Genomic DNA, 6,563 nt, shown 5'->3' with positions numbered 1-6,563 from the left:
ATTCTACTTTTTTCATTACTTTTATTATAATTTCAGATGAAGGATATACATCCAGGGAGTCCTTTCTTTGCATTACGTACGAGGGTTTGAAGAATGTAATGCCGAAAAGTGGTCCACGAGATGTTTTTTGGACAAGATTGCGGAATTTGAATAAGGTAAAACCCATTAGTTTTTTTTTTGTGGTAACTTTTTAAAATGTCATTCTCTTTTGTAGGAGGATCCAAATCTTGAGTCTATCTGGGAAGGCTCTACAAATCCTCATATTGGTGACTACGACGAATGTTCGACAAACACAAATGTTAGTAACGCCGAAGAATGCCGTACAAATCCACATGTTAGTAGTCTCGGAGAAGGCTCTCTTTCGGACACTGGAGCATGCAAGGAATCTTCTACTAAAACGAGTTATGTGAGGCTGCTTATGGCCAGTACTGAGGGGAAAGTGATCGAACGTGTCTACAAGACTGGGAACGGCAATCTTGAGCAAAAATACCGAATTACTATCTCGGAATACTTCATGGTGCGAGAGTTTGAAGCCCAGGACTTCCCAGATACATTCCGGATTTCTTCGAAGCGTTTTGTGGAGATGGCCGATGAGATTCATGCCCAATTTCCCAAGGTAGATAAAAAGCTTTTCTTCGTACCCTACGAGAAAGAGACAAAAACCCTTGCCAAAGGGCATTTGTACAAGGCATTTAACAATTTTAAACGCAACATGGGCCTCACAATTCCGCACAAGAAGAATCCCAAAACTGATGCCACCGACCCTGACGATTTTAGCAACCACAGTGACGCTCTTGAGTATGTAAAGACTCATTTGCATCCGGAGGTTGCTGTTAAAAAATATTGGTCAATATCTCGTGAAGAGCGATTGAACAATTTCACAAGTTTTCAAGATTATTTGACAGAGTATCCAGTATTGACTACAAAGGAAGGATCTCAGTATTTTTTGAGCGACTTCGAAGAGGAATTTCCTCAATCAGCGTCAAATTTCGTGGAGAATTAGGAGACCCTGAATGACGAACTCAGCGCATATGGACTCTCCACTGATCAACGATATTTCAAGAATCTAAATAAGAAACTTCATGAGCATTTGATTGGACTTTGTGTGTTGGCTTACTATCTTGGTTAGTATTTTGTTTTTAACTTACAAAAAAAAAAATAGAATAATAATTTTCACATTTTTACAGCCACTTCTTCGTACATTTCCTGTGAAACCAATCCAGATGGGACAAAGAATAAGCGAAAGAAGTACACCCGTGAAGATGTTATTCAAGCACTCTTTCTTTATAAAAACGTGAGTATTTATAAAACCCCTAATTCAAAAATAATCTAGAATAATTTTCTGGAAAAATACTATGCTTTTAAAATATTTAAAATAATCTTTTTTCGAAGTGTTCGATTATTCTAAAAAAAACTAGTTTATAAAAAAAAACAGAAGTTCTTAGTTTTATTTTCAAAAGTTGTATCTAGATTTTTTTCTATTTTTCTTTTCTTTTCAGGAAAATCATATTAGCTATGTAATTTAGAGAAAACACATACAGACTGAATATGTAAAAAAAGTGGTGCTCGAAATATATATATTTTTATTTAAAATTATATATTGTGTTTTATTATATTAGTATAATAGGTTTACCTATATTACTGAAAATGTATAATATTGTACCAGAAGGAAAAGATTCATAATACCAGAGCTGAATTAAGATTGTCGCGATTGGTAAAATATTATCTCGTTTCAGTAATTTTTTTTTACTGAGAACGTCAAAAGAAGTCCATGAATATTTTCCCGTACTGGTATAACTTTTTGCATTGTCGGTATAATTTTTACTAAAAAGTTAATATGTTGTACAAGGACTAAAAGCGTTATTCATATTACCAGAGCTGACTAAATTTATGTCGGTACTGGTAATATTTTTTTTCAGTGATATTTTGCAATATTTTAGAGTATTCTGCAAGCGTCTCATATCGTGCAATTGTATTGTGTGTGAATAATTATGTGGATAAGTTTATTTTTGTCAAATACCACTCAAAATATTGTGACAGTGACTGTTCAAGGGATTTCCAGGAAGATTCCTTGAACACCAGGAGTACAGTGTTCATCAAAGCAATCCAGTTTGCCATGGTTTTGGCCAAATTAACAACTTCAAGCAAAAAAACTCTTAGAAAGCCCGTGATATAGATTTTGAAAATGGTAAATACACTTCCCTTGAGGACAACAGGGTCATATATGACCCGGGGTTTTTCCGAGTTTTCACGCAATGGAAAATTTTTTTCCTCTCTGAACTATTATATTTGATCATAAAGCATTAGGAAAAACTCAATTTTGCATGAATTCATCTGCTGAATAAAAGTGGGACGCGAAAGAGTTAAACAAAAATTTAGTATATTTATCCCTATATACGGTAAGGTGTCTTATAATACGGAAAAACTTCTCACTTTTTAGATATTTATTTAAAAAATCCCATATAAATTTAAATCGTGGCTTCAAATTTCAGGCAACTTGCCAGGGGCGTGTTCCAATCAGTTTCTCACTAAGTCGTCTCTCGGCTTAAGCCATAAGTGTGTCTAGGACATAAGATTCTTAACAGGTAACTTTAAATTGGGGTAGATTTAAAATTTAGCCGTTTCTCCTATTTTTAATTAGAACCGGGCTTTAGTGTTATATTTACTTAAGCTCCACAAACCATTTGTGAAGATTTAAATTTTAAATATGTTATCGGAGAGAGGAACTCCGTCCGGATGCGGCAACACTGTTTGTGGAGTGTTCCGCATCCGGACAGAGTTCCCATCTCCGATAACACATCTATCGTCTACATGGCAATTTTCTATAGTATTTAATTTTAAAGTTACCCCAATTCAAAGATACCCTACTTAACACCCTGGCAAGTTGCCTGAAATTTGAAGTCACTTTCTCATACTTCGATTTAAATTTATATGGGATTTTTTTTGCACTAGCTACCGTTATGCTAAATATTTAAAAAGTGAGAAGTTTTTCCGTAATATAAGATGCCTTTCCGTATGGAGGGATTAATATACTTAATTTTTATTTAAATAAATTTTTTCCTCGGAGCACTGTGAGCTGAGTCGGAGATCAATTTAGGAATTGGCTTCAAATAGCTCCATAGAAAAAGGCCAACTTGCCGGGGGGTTGCCCTACTTCCCCCTACTTGTAGTCTTAAATTTAAGCAAATGAAATCTCAAAATGAAAATGAAATAAAATGACAGGGACGGGAAAATCCCGAGCGACCTGAAAAACCAGTGATAAACCCAGATAAGATTATACAAGAGTAGAGAATTTTCTTCAATATAAACATAAATTGCTCTAGTGTGTAGAGGCCATTAGATTCCTAATATTCAATATGTCACAGATTCGGCTCAAGATTACACTATAAATTTCAAACAGTGACTAAATGTCAAATTTCCGCGCAGTGATAAAGATTGACCCTTTAAGGACGATTGGAACACCGGTGTCCCATAAAGAAAATAATTTTTCCTGACTACCCAAAGTTATTTTTTCTTATGTCTGTACATAATTGTAAAGTAGAAGGTTGAAGGAATCTAAAATATTTTTTTGCAAGTCTCTAGCTATTTGCTATGTAGTAAATATTTAAGGTCAAAAATGGCGAATTTTAAATTCTGAAATTAATAATAATTGATTTTATTTATTTTTTATACTTCCAATTTTTTTTAAGCAAAACCCTTTCGGCAATAAAAACTACAATACTCGTAATATTTTTTATTAAAGCGAAAATTATTATTCATTGGTATTTTCAGAAAAATTACTTAAATTTTTGGACTATTTTTGTCCCTTTCGTTAATAGAAGCACAAAATACACCGAATCAGACTCTGTTGGACTTTCCAAAGTTAGATGTAAGACTTATCATTGATTATGTTTCTCAGTTTAATTTTTATTGTTGATTTTCAGTCCGTTAAAAGTGTCTCGTCGTTAAAGGGTTATAGTTTAAGGTTTGAGTGGTTATACCGACTGTAAAAGCCTTCTAAACCGATAAGTTTTTTTGTCAGAAAATCTATTTTGTTACATTTACGTTATGTTATGCAATTATTGAAGTGTTACTAATGTAATAATGCGGTTAATTCGGTTTTGAACGTATAATGTGAAAAAATGTCATGAACTAAAACAATTTTTGGGTCATAGTGCTTAAGTATCACGAGTTCAAGCGAATAAATAAGTTACAAACTAGGACACTTGGCATATATTTTTATTATACAATTTATTAAATAAAGTATAATGACTGTTTTATTACTACCGATATAGTTAAGATAGTACTAAATCTCAGTTTTATATAGAAAAATGTCGAAATATTTTGTTTTTGTTGGAATGTGATATTATAATACAGGAACTTAATAAGAACTTCCAACAAATGCAATAATTGAAAGCAATAGTTCCATTAGTTGTTAATTGATATATCAATTATGGAGTAATCGATAACACTTAGAAGAAAATTTTTTGAGGCTGTCCCTATAATAAAAGAGAAAGTTGGCTACACAATTTTATGATTTAGCAATATTTTCGAAATGTATATTGCATTGAAACGCCCCATCATTTTATTACAAATAAATAGGGGGAGGTGGGGCTACGTTGAGCTGTGGGGCTACATTGTTATACGATTTTTTCGCATATTTCTAATGGAAACTGCATTTTAACATGATGTAATTTGGATATACAAAATAATTGTGGATCTCAATAAAATAATTGTAAGGCCCAGCTTCATTTAGAAATAAGTGGAAAAGTCCAATAACAATTTAGCCCCACTGCTCAAAGTAGCCCTACCTCCCCCTAGCTCAAGATAGTTATTTTGGCTTTTTTTAAGAAACTGCTGGAGATATGTAAGTGGAGTATTCGGAAAACCTCTCAACTAATAAACTGATACATTTAATATCAGTTTATTTTAAGTAAAACTCGTTTTTTTGGATCGACCAATAGAGTATTCTCAGTAATATAATCATTTGTCTGGTAATTTTCATATTTCAATAAATTACGACAGTTCATTTGATTTAGCACTTTAAAATGTTTACTCTATTCTACTGGATGGAATCTTTCAGTGGGAGCTTTGAAGCGATATCAAATATTTAATCACCTGCTTGTAGTGGCTGTTCCTTTATCCCCATCCATTTATGATTTGCTCAAGTGTTTCCTGGAAAGCGGGTCGTCACCGCTTTCCATTTAAGTGGAAATTCAAACAATGATGACTCAATTGATGGTACTCTGGCTCTCAGCCATTGAAAAGTGGCAAAAGTATCTTGAAGAAGAAAAATCTTACCAGTAGCTAAAATATGAACATTTTCATATATGGAAATATATTTTGTGTGTGTACGCAATGGCATTGTTTGACATGCCTGATGCTCCCTTCCTTACATTCTTTAATGCCACAACTGAAAGAGAAAGTGGAAGAGATCTTTGAATTTAGCCTGGAAAACGAGGGAACTCTCTTAACTTGTCACCATGAATTACGATTAGAATATTTTATGTGTGGCATGATAATACACCACAGAGCAATATCTAGAATTTCCGTAACCTTTTCCTCCCCATTTTTATCACTTGGTTCCTATGCCTCTTTATTATGTTCATATCGCAGGAGTGACTGGTATACTTAAAAATCACTTTATGATGTAAATTGATGGGATGATGAAAAGGAAAACTTACAACAATTCCCACGATCTTCAGAATACCCAAGTTATTTATTTTTGCTTGTGTTTAATCCTTGAACAGTGAGCCTAATTTGGGAAAAGTTTAATTTCTGTTGAGACGAAAATTATGTAGAACAATTTCTATTCAAGTAACTTTGCAAAATACATGAATTTACAATGAAATGAAACAAAAGTGCTCTTAAGTTACAGATTTATTTCATCAAATAAAAAAAAACTTACTAATCAATTGCTATATTATTTATTTGTTTTTAAATGATATAAGTTATTTTATTTTGAAGTTTATGGAAAAGTTCTTTTACATAGGTGTTTTTCATAATAAATTTATAACACTAATACGAATATTATATTATATTTGTTTAATTTTTGGTACTTTAATATTTTTATTAAAAGCTATTTTGATATGTCTCAAAATAAAATGGATATGGTAAGGGCTCATTCACATGATGAAAGAATACATAAGAAAAAATACATAAACCAAAATGGAGCAATCTGATTGGCTGAGACTTATGCACTTTTGCATAGAACTTTTTCATAAGCATGATTTTATTTCTCAATTTAATTCTCAACTGTTCCCATTCGCGTTTAAATCCAGCGCGCGCGAAAGAATCAGTTGTCAAATCAGCTGTGCGGTGTGTCAAACATTTGTTTGTTGTTTGCGAGTGAAAATTTATGAAGAAATGTGGAAAATACGAGCCACAAAGTATTTGAGATGTGCTCTCTCCCGTGATATCAGTGTTGAGGGCGTGTTTGGTGTGACACGGAAGGATTTTCAACCCTCACTTGGAGAAACAACAGCAGCAAATTGAGGAAACTCTGCCACTCTACACCAGAGATGATGTCTCTGGTGGGAGGGATGTGAGGAGTCAAGGATCTCCAGAATCCGAGAAATCTTGTG

The 6,563-nt window shown here is 33.1% G+C and overlaps 1 long non-coding RNA gene across 1 annotated transcript; it reads left to right on the top strand.

The window, feature by feature from the left end:
• The first annotated feature begins 208 nt into the window (after window positions 1-208).
• LOC129805734 (uncharacterized) lies at window positions 209-1,596 on the top strand. Its single transcript, XR_008752114.1, has 3 exons — window positions 209-1,124; window positions 1,188-1,294; window positions 1,500-1,596. It is a non-coding gene; the product is annotated as an uncharacterized LOC129805734 (long non-coding RNA).
• Window positions 1,597-6,563: the final 4,967 nt, after the last annotated feature.

This window comes from Phlebotomus papatasi, chromosome 3 (assembly GCF_024763615.1).
Source record: "Phlebotomus papatasi isolate M1 chromosome 3, Ppap_2.1, whole genome shotgun sequence".
NCBI lineage: Eukaryota > Metazoa > Arthropoda > Insecta > Diptera > Psychodidae > Phlebotomus > Phlebotomus papatasi.
This window is presented reverse-complemented; position numbering and strand designations above follow the sequence as displayed.